Here is a 15,138-nt window from a genome sequence, read left to right as displayed (position 1 = left end):
CCCAGCCTTCCACACACAGGGATACACTCCGGCAACCACACGGTATCAAAAAGCCAACTGCCAAAAGGCCAGAGTCAAAGCAGACTTCAGACACAATAAATAGTCTCCCAGACTTTTTCTTGCTTCCAAACCCTGTTATTCTAAAAGTATAATATGAAATGTTTTATTTGCATTATTACTTCAAGAACTCTGCGTGTATTTTTCTTGGCATATCTCTGCAAATGTACCCACAGGATACATTACTTCAGCTGTAAAATGGTAATTTTATTGCTTGTTCGGGAATATCTGTTACAAGTATTTATCAGTGATGCATCTGGTATGCAAGTATTAATTCAACAGGTTTTTCTTTTCAAATCTGATTTTTAAAAAATCATCTCCTAATATATTCTTTAATTCACATAAATGTTCCACTTGGCTTTGAGCATCTTGCAACATATTGGCTCTTTCAACACCAGTCACTCTGACATTCTCAACTGACTTTCAGAAATTGACACGGCCTGGGCGCACGCCAGGTTTAAGGCAGTGGGAGGGGAGGGGGAGGGCTTTCACCATCTGAAGAAACAAAACTGGCGTTGAAATTTGGCATCAGAGAGGACCGAAGCCACACGCAATCAGAAGCATCCCTCATCTTGCCTGGATTAATTTCACTGCTCTTTCCCAACAAATCTTAAGCAGCTTGATGTTTATTAATAGGGTCACAGTACATCTACGCTAAGACATTTTATAGATAAGCCACTCATTTTTCGTGCACATCTCAAATGAACAGGTGTTTGAGGGCGAGGATAAGGAGAATACATGCATTTTCATTATTACTAAAAATTAAGTCCTCAGAAAATAGTGCCAAAATAACATCCCCAAGGAAAGATGGAGTCAATCAAACTCTGGAATATACAAAGGAAATAGGCTTTCTTTCAGAGTAACTCCTCCCTCTCTTAAAAACATCACCTCCGAGATCCAAGGCACTTGAGGCCACGTTCAATTCCTAACATCGCGTTTTTCAACCAAAGAGGACAATGTGATTCTGACGAAAGCAGGCACGAACGAACGGCACCGCACCGTGTCCCCGCCCCCCACTCGGCTACATGATTAGGGCACGCACTTCTGCACAAATGTGCTCCCTAAATCCCGAGACTGACAGCACACAACCAGCAAGCCCACCTAAAGAGTCTGCCGCCCACCCACCATCGCCTTGGCTAAGCATTTGATCTGGAAGAAATGGAGCTGCTATTACACTAAGAACCACTTGGTCATGATAAAATGTTTCTGACTTCTCGTATAATGTTCGGGAAAAATCACTTTTATTGGGGTACGTGGCTTGCCAGGTACTTTTCATGCCCACGGACCTCCACACACACCTTGCGATTGGCCAGGACTTCGAATGGCACACATACGTCCTGCGATTGGGAGACAGGGCCACTGAAGAGACACATACAGGGCGTCGTAACTGAGTGCAGATCTACAGTAACACAGGAGGGCCCTGACGCACCGGGCTGAACCACACCGCACCGCCAACGTTAGACCACGCTGAGCTGTAAACACCTCGGTCCTGCCACGCTCAGCCCGGTCTGTGGCTCTGGCTCTGGGGGGGCGGCTGAGTAGGGCTAGGTTCTGTGTTCAGGGCACTGGCCCAGGAGGCAGAGACTCAAATAAGTCACATGACCTCCCTCAGCTGTGTTCATCCTGAAGACAAAAACTGAGAGTAACACTTTGGGTTACTTTTCCTCTTTGAGGAAATGGTGAAGAAATAACTGACCCATGAACCTAAGACTCTAGAATTAGTCAAGGCAGCTCTAAAGAAAATTAGTAAAGGAGATTAAAGATGGCAGAAAATAAAATCCCCACACTCTGCCTCTCTTATGAAAAATTTTGCTTGGCTTTATTTCATGAAAAAATCTGTCTGTGCCTGGCTGGCGTAACTCAGCAGATTGAGCGAGGGCTGCAAACTAAAGTGTCGCAGGTTCGATTCCCAGTCAGGGCACATGCCTGGGTTGCAGGCCACGGCCCCCAGCAACTGCACATTGATGTTTCTCTCTCTCTCTCTTTCTCCCTCCCTTCCCTCTCTAAAAATAAATAAATAAAATCTTAAAAAAAATTTGTCTGTGGACAAAAGATACTTATATTTTTCCCGTGATGATGAGGACTAGCAAGAAGAAATCAGAAGAATAAATAAGGATAGAGGTAAAGGTCTGACTTAATGAAGTCAGGCAAACCTGTAGCATTTCAGTGCAGAAAAAGAAAGTTAGTGATAACCGGAAATCGATTTTCTAACTTTATACTTAGGACCTGAAGTAAAATAAAGGTCTGGTCTGGTCGCTTCAAGTCTCAAATCGTCTTAATCATCAGAGAGGAGGATGTGACTGTTCCTCCCCATGTGACCTGAATTCAGAAATCAGGGAAGACCCCGACGAGGCTCAGCAACTCCCCCCCACGGCCTTCCAGACCGCTCTCCGGTCTGTGCCGCTCCTCACGGCCCGTGCCCGGACCTGCACGGTCTCCGTCTCCTCTGCTTTTCACATTCAAGTGCTGTCTACAGACAGAGCTGGAAAAGAAGCTAAAGCAGCCTTTAAAAATAGAACTAAACATGGCAAGCAAAACTGCATCAAAATATTACAGGTGAACACGAACAGAACACTTCCCCCAGATCTCGCCCAAATAAAAAGAGAGCAGATTCGTTTTAGGACCAAACGTGCAAGTGTCTGAACCACCAGCAGGTGGCAGAAGGGGCGGCCGGGAAACTCTCTAACAAAAGGAGGGAACAACTCAACATGGACTCCCAAGCTCGGCCCGAGAACGGCTACAGATTTTTTCCCCTCCTTGAATCTTTCCTCCACAGAGAAACAGAAAATTGTTTTGCTTTATCAATATATTCTATAATTTTAATTGAGACTCAATGACTAAAACAGTAAAGAATAAACTGGGTCCTCTACTTCTCTAAGGATTTCTAATAGATTTTCACTAGAAAAAAAAATTTTAAATGCAAACAGAAATCCTTCCTACTATGAAAAGCAATGGGTTGATAAGATTATGAAGTTCAAAGGGAAAAAGTCTGCTGGTTCCACCTCAACGGCGTTGTTACCTTAAGTGCACTTTCACTTAAGTTATGTTCACACCCACTTAGGGGGTGAGCCAAGTCAATCTGTAGAATGCACACTCTGCTGAGACAGAGTTGAGAAGGAGCAGAGTTCATGCAGCTCTACAGGAAAAAAAAATTTTTTTTTCACAAGAAGATGAAGGAATGCTTTCATGTGGTCACATTAATAAAAGGAAGAACATGTTAAGAGGTGAATCTTATTATGTATCACTAAACATTCTAAATCTGAAATTCTACATCGATAGCCCCTAGGCATAAGGCCGGGTAATCAATGAATGACCCATCCCGAGCGACCACCAGAAAGATCCCTGGCTCCATGAGCCTGTTTACCACCTTTCCACTCTCAAAAGGAAGTGGGGCATGCCCACTTTACTGGATACACATTTGTTCCACGGAACAGAACCTTGCTTCCGTTCTCTGCTTACCTGCTCGAATCCTCAGGTTTTCCTATCAAAAAAAAAAAGGCAGTTCTCATCGTGAAATGCGTTATGTTAAAATGTCCCGTGTCACGTGACCACTTGGAATCTTCTTTGTTCTGTGGACCAGCTCTGGCCAACAGAAGTGTCTCTGAAGGTGGACATGCTCTCCGTCTGCGTGGCGCCTGCATGGCGGCCACTGGCAGTGGGTGACACAGAATGAAACCCGGGCCTGTAACTGCCCAGCCCGATCGGCGAAGACCTTTACGGTAACAGTGAGATACGCCGGAACCGCTGGTGTCGGCGCCAACCAGAACCACCCCACAGCTTCGATGGGCGGTGCTGAAGGATGTGTGTCTTCCTGCAGTTGGGCTCCTCGGAGCTACGGAATCAGACGCCAAGCTGACGTACCAACCCAGACAACAGGAAGATCAGTGAGAGAATCCCAGAACGGAGCACAACGCAGTAGCAGTATGTTAATAATATCGCAGAATTTTCTCTTTTTGCTCTTTGCAGTCACAATTGTTACGCCATCTAAAGAGCTCTAGTCAGCAATACTTCCTATACTGTGAAGCAAGTCGAATCGATAAGGGTATAAAATATGAACAAGACGGAGCCCCTGAGCTCACACTCTCTCTGGGGAAAACGCCACACCATGGAGCTGGGGCGGGCCATGCCAGGCTGTTACTCGTGCACAACGTGCAGGAGAAAACAAGACGGCAAGAGAGAAACCCCAAATGAGCTGCAAAGGCAGGGGGTGCCGCACAAGTGCAGAGGCCGGGAGCTCAGCAGCCGGCAACACGAGGCGAGACCTCACACACGGAGGGTACCGGCTGCGGGCGGAGTCAAGGCGGTGGGATGCGCCTGAGGTGCTACCGCGGGTGGGACATGGGCATCCCGGGGGAAGAAGGTGCGGCAGGAGGGTAGGCTGGCAGCAGGGGTGCGGGCCGAGTGGGTGCAAAGGGCCAGTAGAGTTACGAGACTATGTTTAGTTGGGGGTCAGAAGACCAGATGGAGTTTCCACGTTCTTTTTCTCTAGGATATGTTTACTCAACCAAGATAAGGATACAAAGTAATACATAAGGGTAAACAAATTTAGCGTTTACTTTAAATCTCAGTTTTAGATATTTTAAGCTTAGAGTTTTCTCTAAAATAACAACAAATTTTAGATGCCTAAACTAAATCCTAAAAATTATTGCCAAAGAGGATAAAAAGTAATATTAAGAGGAAATAGTAATTTTTAATTAAAATATTAACAGGAAAAATAAGGAGTCGGGTCCCACCTCCGCTGGCCATGGGCTCTGACCTTGGGAACCCACAGCCTCGGCCTTCAGCCCCCTCATCCCTGACGTGGGGGAAGGTGCGACCGGAGAGAGGATCCTGGGGATCTCCTGGAGCGATAAAACTTTCGGACTCTAGGAAAGCACAGCTTTAGGAAAAGACAGAGAGAGGGAAGACGTAGGAGGAAGAGACAGAGACACAAGATACAGAGGGCCCGGCAACAGGGTTTTGGAAAAACGGCCTCACTGAGTTTGAGACGCTCTCCTAGGGTCTGGTCTGAAAGGCGGCGTGGACGGGACAGGCTGCAGTCTCCTTCCAAAGGCTCTGGGGCCCGAGAGCGGGGACTCTGTCTCCTGTGAACCCCACGATCGACATCTCACCATTTTTCTTCTTCCCATTCTTTTTGAGAACAACATGAATGTTTACTCTTCAGATTGCTAATCATCCACTTTTAATGACCTCCCCACATACATTTTTTTGTAACCCTTTCTATCAAAAAGCATACAAAGGAGCATAAAATTCACAATTTTGTTCCTCCAAAGAACATGCCAGCCAAAACAGTATATCAAAATACTTTAAATTTGTAGAATTCTAATGTCCATTTAGCAATGGAAGACAAACGAACTGGTTATACGTAACATATTTCTGTCTACTCAGTTTCAAAAAGAAAAACCTTTAAAAATTATTTTGGTGACCAGACTGCGTTACTGCCAAACAAGCAAGCCCGGATGCACCCCAGGAAAGACACTGTGTTGCGCAAGAGAGAGATTCGGAAACCCACCCACTGCTCTCCTGAACCTCCGACTTCCAGAGCAGCGGATGGCACCTCCCCACACTCCCACACTCCCCCGCATGGAAACGAGGTCCCTCTCCCCTAACGAGTGCCTCTTACCAGTGTGCCCTCCCAGTTCATTAGTGGTAAACATGTGCGAAAAGCAAGTAAATGAGACAAGAACTACCGGTCTGGGAGACCACAACAGGAGAAAACCCGCACCCGCTCGCTGTGCCCATCTCGCTGCGCCCCGCCCTCTGTTGGGGTCTCACCCGCAGCCCGCCGCCATCCGCACGAGCCCCAGGACCGCCCGCCCCCGCAGACCCGTTTCTCCAGGAAGCCGCTGCGGCCCCACCCGGCCTGTCCCCTGACCCACCCAGCTGCCCTCCCTGGTCTCGGGCAGTCCGTCCCCCACCACGTGGCCAGAATGATCTCTGCTGCAAACCTAGCCGCTACTTGTCTCAAGCTCTTTTCGTAGCGCTGTATCTTCTATGGGATAAAATTCTAATCTTGAGCCTCTTCAACCTGAGATCTTTGCCTCGCGCACACACACGATTTAACTGCTTTTGATTTTTTTCATGGTTGCCCTCCAACCTAAAAATAGCTCTTATTTTTCCTCTCCTCCCCTCTTGCCTAAATATAGCACCAGCCTTCAAATCCGCCCGGGGACCGGCCTCCTGGAATACCCTCCCACTCAGCCCGCCGCACTGGCACACCCTCTGCACGCCCCCAGCACGGAGAGAGCCGCGCTGCAGGGGACCGTGTCCGTCTACAGGCCCGTGCCCACCGACTGACGGTGGGCAACAAAAGAGCAGGAGCCGGGACTTACTCTCGCTGTGACTGGAACACAGGGACCCAATAGATATTTGCAGCAGGGATGGCGAACAGGTGAGGGAAGCTAGAGTTGTGAACCCAAAACGGCATCTGACAAGTCGGCAGTTGTGACTCCAATGTCCCCAAACTGGGGGGGAGAAGGGGTGCAGCAAGCCCTGTTCTGTGGCTCGTTAGAAGTTAACAAGTAAATATCACCACATAAAACCCATGGATTCCTCTGCTATTATTCCTCATATTCTCCACAACAAAGAATGAAAGTAAAGAAAATACTACCATAGTCTAATCTTCATCACAAGAGAAGGGAAGCTTAAACTTTGGACGATTTTAGAACCTGTACATTTAATTTAAAAAAAAAAAAAAAAAAACAAAGCGGGTCCTCCCTGCCGAGCCCCCCAGTCCACCGGGGGGCTGCCGAGAGCTACCCAACAAGCTACCGTCAGACCACACACCTTGAGTCCAAAGGCAGTATCCTCCGAGGTCAAGACTTCCACCTGAAATCATAAGGAAAAAAATAATTTAGGCACTATGGAAACCTCCTTCAAACCCTGGCTGGTGTGGCTCAGCGGGCTGGGTGTCGTCCCGCAAAGCAGAAGGTCACCATTTCCATCCCCGGTCAGGGCGCCTGCCTGGGGTCGCAGGTTCGGTGCCCGGAGGGGGCGCCTATGAGAGGCAACTGATGGATTTCTCTCTTTTTCTCTTGTTTCTCTTCCTCTCTCTTTCCCTCCCTTCCCCTCTCTCTAAAAATAAATAAAATCTTTAAAGTTAAAAACAAACAAACAAAAAAACCCCTCCGTTGAGTCCAGCCACAGACACCAGAGCACAGCCCGGCCTGGAACGGAGAGTTCTGAGAAAACAGGTGTTTGATTTCAAGAAACAGGGATGACCCGTGCCCGTCTCCTCGAGAGTTGGTGTACGCCCAGGTCACTACCCCAGGTCCCAGCTCTGTGATGGGGAAAGCTTCTTTCGCATGAATAGTTTTCCCATTATGTTGAATGGGGGGGGGGCAGATGCCCCTCGAAATGATCTAGGAAGTTAGGGGACTCGCCTCCTCATTTAGACCACAGGGTGCTTGCTGCGTGCAACTGACTCTTCATCTTTCACGGACAGCGACGGGCAAGTTACGCTCCGCAGGGCAGTCTCATCGTGCTCGGGAAGGTGCTAGTGTGTTCTTGTCCCGCTCGCACCAGCGCGGGCAGGCCTCCGGCTCCGGAATGCGGCGGAGCAGGGGTTCTGAAAGCAGCACCCCGGGAAGGGCGGAGCCTAAGCCACCTGTGTGCGGTGGTGCCTGTCCGTCCGCCACTTCAAACTTCAAAACCGGCCTGTCCGCCTGACGCGTCAGGAGACGGAGCTCATTCACATGCATTTTAAAAGCTGCACGGCACGAGACGTATACGGATCATTACTTTTAAAAAAACAATTATTCAGCCTGATGTATAAGGCTTTTAACTGACTACTACAAAGTACCCATAAGATGAAAAAGAGCGAGGAAAGAAGACAACGGAACAAAGAGGAATTTTAAAAAAATATATATCTGGGGAAGGCAGTGGGGGTGGGACAAGAATGACCCGCTGGCTTCACTCTTAGTTTTATCCCTTTTTGAATTAGGCATGTGTAAAGGGTGAGCTTTAAGTGGAAGGCACACGGGCCTAGCCAATGTACCTTGCTGTAACAGAACTGGCTTCTCCCCTTGGGGGAAGGGAAATGCAGAAAGGCAGATCATTTCAGGAACGCTGGCAGCCGGCATGAAGGTGACGAGGTCAAAAAAGAAACCAACTGTATCCTCCAACTGCTCCGCGGAAAGCGAGGCTCACCCACCACCTGGCAGCCGGCAGCGGCCGGCCTGGCGCACGGGGCGGCAGAAGCGCACAATCAGGTATTAGGGAGACGAGCAGCCTCACTCGGATGAAAACCATCTGTTGCTGATACCACATGCGATTCTAGGCTAAACACTGAAATGTTGGATCAACCATAGCGCAGAATCGTTCTAAGATTCACTGTTTACACTTCAATTTCCAAAGCTAATTGTTAGATTTAGAAACAAGAGCTTATTACAGACTTTAAGAGAGAAAAAAAAAAAGTTATTTGCAATCTACGTATGTTTGAATTTTCTAAGTCCTGCCTGTCACAACACGAGGTTACTAACCTCAAGCATCTTTACCCTAAAACCTCTAATCAACGCTGAAGACTTTCAGGGAAAGGGAAAGCACAAACAACGAATTTGCTGAATCTCAACTACTGTACATACTGTTAACGTTTGCGCTTATATTTTACAGGGGTGGGGCAGAAGTCGGTTTACAGCTGTGAGGACGTGAAACGCAGAGTTTGCTTTCGTGTTACGATCATCACAGCCTGCCTGTCGTTTTCCACACGAACACCTGTGAGTGCACTGACCACCCCGGTGCGTGCAGGTCATATACCTGCACACGCCAGTGTGCGGTCCGTGCAGCCTTGATGCGCTGTTCTAACACACACACAATCCTATAGTTAAAAATAGAAGTTTAAAAATCAGCAAAGTCATTCCGGGTGAATTCTGCATTTGCTCAGCATATTATAAAAAGGCAAGGTGGCACAAACATTCAATTGCAAATAAAAATCTAGTTAAAGATACGGCTTTAATGTATTTGACAACCTGAGTTGACAGCACACCCGAGCATTCCGGTGGCATTTAGGAACTCTCCGTTTGGGCACGGGAGTAGCCGGAGACAAACACAGGTCTCGGGGCTTGCGGATGGAGGCGAGTCTCACAAAGTCAGCCTCATCCTGCACTCCACATTCTCTCTCCAGGAGGGCTCGCAGGGCTGTTTTGAAATTCCTACATATTAAGGACTTTAATTAAAGCAACTTTTAATAATTATGTTTTGTTCAAAAGCACACTGGTTTAAATACACATGCACTTTAGAGTTCAATATCTTTTATGTTTTGTTTCGGTAAAATTTTAATTTCAATATCTATAAAAATAACGGTTGATTTAAAAACTTGAAATTAACCTCAATTTAATAAAAAAGAAAGCTCAATGCCTTACAAAGGTTTCTGTGTTGGATCCAAGAGCATTTCTACCTAAGCTGGAAGGAATCCCCCTCTAGTGGGAGTAAGGGAGTATTTCAGCCACCACATAACATTTGCAGGTAGTAGTAATTAAACTTATCAACAGAAATCTGGTAAGCATTTTTGTTCCTTTTGTCATAAATTTGAATCTTAAAAAAAAAGAAAATAAGTATTTTACATTTCATCTATACAACTACAGGTGTTTTTCAGCCCCAAACACCTATAACTCCTATATATAAACTAGAAGTAGATTTGTATTTATCTGATGGAATTGTAGTTGTTAGTCAACCATCATCATCAGATTTAATTTGGCGATAAAGAGTCACTGTTTCAAGTTAAAGTGAGAATCAGGTTCAACTGGAACAAAATCAGCACGTTCCCAGCGGGACGAGTCTCACTGGGCCCTTCACTGGGCCCCTCACTGGGGCGGGGGGGAGCAGGGGGGGGCGCAGAGCGCACGGAGCCTGAGCTCACCTGAGTCATGAGTCATTGACAGACACTCCCCCCACGCGCAGGCGCTGCCCCCAGCGGGTCGTGCCCAGCGCTGCACGAAGGTGTGGATAATACCTGGGTGAGGTGTATTTCAACATTCATTAAAAGAATAAATTGAAATTTAGAAATGACCAGAGGAAATTATTACTGGTATTGTTTTTCTTTTTAAACTTTAGTTTGGGGAGACTTAGAACGGGCAGCATTATAAACTCATTAAGAAAGAAGGTCACGGGTTTGATCAGATGTAAAATCAGGACACAACAACAAGGCTCTCCTGGTCACAGAGGTTGTCTGGGATGCAAAGGTAACTCTGAAGGATGGGGCGCAACCTGACACCCCGGGGGGAGAGCACATACCCAGGCTGCCGAGGTGTGAGGTGTGCAGGCCAACAAAGTAGAAACGTGTTAGGTCCAAGATGAGGCCCTTCCCATCTAATCACGCCTACTTAAAATGTTGCCACAATCAATACTTCAGCACACAGGTGCCCAAGAAGGTTTCATCTGTGGAGAACGTCTAAAATCACAGTGGAAGCTCGGCTCTCACAGCTCAGCGGCGGCCAAGCCACTTACAGCTCTTTCATTCCATCCCGGCACAGAAACCTGTACACGCCGCCCCCCCCCCCGCCCCCAATTACGCTAATAAGCCCTGCCTTGGCCAAAGGTAAAGCGAACCACTTTAATTTCCAATCATTCCATTAAGAAAACCGAGAAAATGTGGATGCATGAATTTGGAAGTAAAACTGGTTGTACTTTTCTTTCTTGAATCACTTTCAAAGTCCCTTTCACCTTCACTTCTAAAGCAGAGAAAACTAATATCCAGCAGCGCTTTCTTTAAAAGAAAACAATGTTGCCCTGGCTGGTGTGACTCAGTGGATTGAGCGCTGGCCTGTGAACCAAAGGGCTACCAGTTCAATTCCCAGTCAGGGCACATGCCTGGGATGTGGGCCAGGTCCCCAGTAGGAGGCAGTCGAGAGACAACCAGACACTGATGCTTCTCTCCCTCTCTTTCTCCCTCCACTGCCCTCTCTAAACATAAATAAAATCTTTAGGAAAATAGTAACTAAAAAGTAAATAAATAAAACTGCTCAAACTATGTCCCATTTTGATCAAAAAAATTTCAAAAATCAGAACCACACTGTCACAAAGAAAATAAAGTGACAAATAATCATGCTTTATAATCATATATAAAGAATCTCACCCAAGTCCTGGCTGGTGTAGCTCAGTGGATTGAGTGCGGGCTGCAAACCAAAGTGTCACAGGTTCGATTCCCAGTCAGGGCACATGCCTGGGTTGCAGGCCATGACCCCCAGCAACTGCACATTGATGTTTCTCTCTCCCTCCCTTCCCTCTCTAAAAATAAATAAATGGAATCTTTAAAAAAAAACAAACAAGAATCTCACCCATATTTAAAGGAATGCAAATCAAAACTCTCAATATTATTCTATGTTTCTCACAACAGCTTACTAAAGATTAATTTTGATAATTATGATGTTGAAAAAGTTGTGGGAAATCACTGAAATCATAACCTTGCACTGATGATAAGTATATTAGAATGAAGTGCAATTTGGCAAAATCCATCAAATGCATGTATACGTGATTAAGTGTTAACCCGACAATTCCACTGATACTCAAGTGCAGAAACAAAAGACTTACAAAGCTATTGATGAAGGCTGTTTATAACAGTAAAAAGCTGAAAACCACCACCAATCAAATGTCCATCAAAAGGAAGTGTTTAATAAATGATCATACAGACAAGCAACAGAATTCTAGGCTGCTGTTAAAAGAGACTGTATTATGCCCTGGCTGGCGCAGCTCAGTGGATTGAGCTCGGGCTGTGAACCAAAGTGTCGCGTAGGTTCGATTCCCAGTCAGGGCACATACCTAGGTTGCAGGCCACGGCCCCCAGCAACCACACATCGATGTTTCTCTTTCTCCTTCCCTTCCCTCTCTAAAAATAATAAATAAAATTTTTTACAAAATCAACTTAAAAAAAGAGACTGTATTATAATAAATGAAAGAATCATTAACAGTGTGCACAGGAAGCTAACATCTGTATTTAAAATAAAAGTGAGAGTGGAAATATAAGGGGGCACCCAAATAACCCTGAAATTATCTTCTGCAGGGCAGGTCCCCTGTACTACAGGCTTCCTCCACTTACGTGACTATTCTAGGATCCCATCTGGACCGATGTACCAGCTGGCGTTGTTGTGAGAGGCTGTGTTCAGCTTCAGTGAATTTCTGTTTAAGGCTCAGTGCATTTGCCCATTTCATGATGGGTGATTTATGGGTACACCTGCAGTATGGGTTCATACTGCACTGAAAGTTCAGCAGTATTTGACCAAAAAACCAGCATGATCCGTGTGCCCCACCCTCCCTATTCACCTGATCTCATCCTGGAACTACTTTTTTTGTTTCCCTGGATGAAAAAAATCCTCAAAAGGAAATGTTGTGTGGATGTGGAAGAGGTGAAACAAAAAATGGCAAAAGCACTAAAAGGAATCAAAAGCGACAAGTTCAAAAACTTTGAGCAGTGGAAAGAATGTCTTGATAGGTGTATTGTATCAAATGGAGAGAATCTGGAAGGTGACTGAAGTTTCAACATATAAGAATAATTTTTTTATAAGTGAATTCCAGGGTTGGGGGGTCCCCCTCATATGCTTGATTTTAAACCATTTCTGAAAAAATATGCAAGAAACACATCAGTGATTGTTCTCAAAGGAGAAAAACTTATTTTTCACTGTATTACACTGTTTCTTGTTTAATTGAAAATAATTAGTTTAACAAAATAAGCTAAAATAACACCAAGAAACTGTTCAATGTCAGCAGCACTCACAGCACAGTAGGCAAATGTCTTGTATTTCAAGTTGGTAAAGGTCAAAAACAGAGGGGTCAGCGCCTGTGTGTACCACCGCTCCCGCACCAGCTCTGGCCAGCGGGGACAGCCCGCCCAGCACAGGGCTTTCCCCCTGCCTCCCAGGGCCGCAAGCCCCGCCCAGGCAGACAGGTGCAGCAGCCCGCCTGCTGGGGAGATCACTCTTCGTGACTCAGTTTGTCGTCAGCGTTGTGCACACATTTCTCTATTATTTATTTGTACTGCACCATTACTTGAAATAACAGAATCACAAAAAATGTACAAACAAAGGGAATGGTTAAATCAAGTATAGTATATTCGTATGCTAAGTCATCACATAATCATGAAAAACTCAGTTTTCAGGAAATATTTTATTACAAAGGAGCATGACTCCAGCCTATCCACTCCCTTCTGTGGTGTGTTCTAGAGTTTGTGCTGTGCTGGGAGATGTCTTCCCCACTCCAGGATTCTTGAAATATTCATTCGTATTTTCTTTTGATACATCCGACTTTATTTTTTTTTGGCATCTAAATATTTGATTCACCTAGAATTTATTTTGAAATAACAAGAAGAGGTGGCTCAGCTTTAATTTTCCATTTCAGTACCTGGGATGCGAATAATCTATTACTTTCTCCGGTGACCAGAGTTACCATGTCTTCACCATAAACACCAAAATGATACAAATGTTGCCACCAATTCCAGGCAGGAATGGAAGAAGGTATTCAACTCAAAGGGAGGTGGCAGTGAGGGGGGAGACTGATAATAATCAATAAGAGCCTGACTGAATCTCCAGTCACAATATTTGTCCAAATGACCAAGGAATCACATGCTCTTGGAAAAAATAACTTTTGCCTAGATAATTCAAGGGATTAAAATATGTTTTATTGAGTCTGCTTAGGTTGGGTCAAAAAGATCAATATTCCATGAAGCATACTTTTGCCTACACTAAGGAGAAGCACATTCATAAATAAATTGCTCAAAACCATGTCCCAGGATTTATAACAATTTAAAATGCAAGACAAGTCCCTCCCCTAGAGCCCTCGCTCACTTGTGTGCACGTGTGTTCTCTCTCTCTCTCTCTCACACACACACAGAGCTCACACTGGGTTTCAAAGTTGTAATTTTAGCAAGCAAGAAAGTTGTTTTATCTTCTGTCATATTATTTCTTACCACTACTATCATCACCTTACTTTTTTGTAATCCGTTTAAAAATGAATGCTTACATAAACATGTAAAACCGTGTCAGCATTCTCCTCATTAGCATGTTCAGCCACATGGCAGCCCAAGGACACAGCCGGAGAAAACCGCTCAGCGCCTGGGGAGCAGGTGACAGGGCACACGGCGACGCCTGCCACTGGTGAACGCTGCCGCACACGCAGAACCGCCGTGCCGGCGGTGGTTTAACATGAACTAAAAACCTGCTCCCATCTACGGAGGGAACCAGTAAGTATCAATCACAATGATACATTTCATCTGTGCAACCCAAAAGCATGCACTGAATACCACGTGCTGGACCTCAAGACAAAGAAAGGACATGTTATGGTCGCGCTATTCCCCACCAGGGTCGTGCTCACATTACCTCCGACACCCGGTGTTAGCTGTGCCTTCGTACCCTAGGCTGCTCCTTTTCTAAAAGGCTGTCAACACTGTGGTCACGCTGCTCTTTCTAATTATGCTCTTTAGCTGAGTGAGGATACCCTCCCTGTAGATTCACAGACCAGTTATGAACTCATGGTATGACTCAGAGGAAGCGGACCTTGAGGGTAGGGAGCAGAGTGCAGAAACAGCCACCACCACGATGCGACGTGACTTCACAGTGCCCCCGCCGAAAAAACGGAGTCCCTGTCTGCGCTCCTTCACGCTGGGTGGGACGTGTGCTCTGCTTGGGTCACAGAAGGCGGCGGCAGGAAGCATGCCATACTACCTCCAAGTCCAAGAGTCCAGAGGCGATGCTACCTCTAATCACCCTCTTGAAAGTCAAACAGTCACCATGTGAACAAGCCCCAGGCGAGTTGGTTGGAGGATAAGAAAGATACGGTTCGGTGACCACATCACCCTAGCCAAGAGCCAGTTAACTCCAAGCCACTTAAGCTGACTGAAGGGATAACGAGCCCAGCAGAAACCAGAACTGCCCAGTGCCAGGCCGAACTGTCCAACTGTAGGATTGTGAGCTAAAATAAACCATGGTGGTTCTGAGCACTGAGTTACAGGCAGGTGGGTTGCACAGCAAAGCGAACTAACACCCGGTACAACTTTAAATAAAAGAACTCTAGCTGCCGTGCATCTATCTGCTGGCGGAGGTCCAGGCAAAAACGCCTGGACACTGAAGGTGGTTCTGAAAGCACTCAAGAGAACCT

The 15,138-nt window shown here is 46.1% G+C and overlaps 1 protein-coding gene across 1 annotated transcript in view; it reads right to left on the bottom strand.

Annotated features, from left to right (window-relative positions):
- Positions 1–15,138, bottom strand: part of ARID1B (AT-rich interaction domain 1B) — a 395,196-nt gene that overhangs the window by 151,633 nt on the left and 228,425 nt on the right.

Source organism: Phyllostomus discolor, chromosome 4 (genome assembly GCF_004126475.2).
Source record: "Phyllostomus discolor isolate MPI-MPIP mPhyDis1 chromosome 4, mPhyDis1.pri.v3, whole genome shotgun sequence".
NCBI classification, from domain to species: Eukaryota; Metazoa; Chordata; class Mammalia; order Chiroptera; family Phyllostomidae; genus Phyllostomus; species Phyllostomus discolor.
The sequence above is the reverse complement of the archived record's forward strand: the minus strand, read 5'-3'. Positions and strand labels throughout refer to the sequence as shown.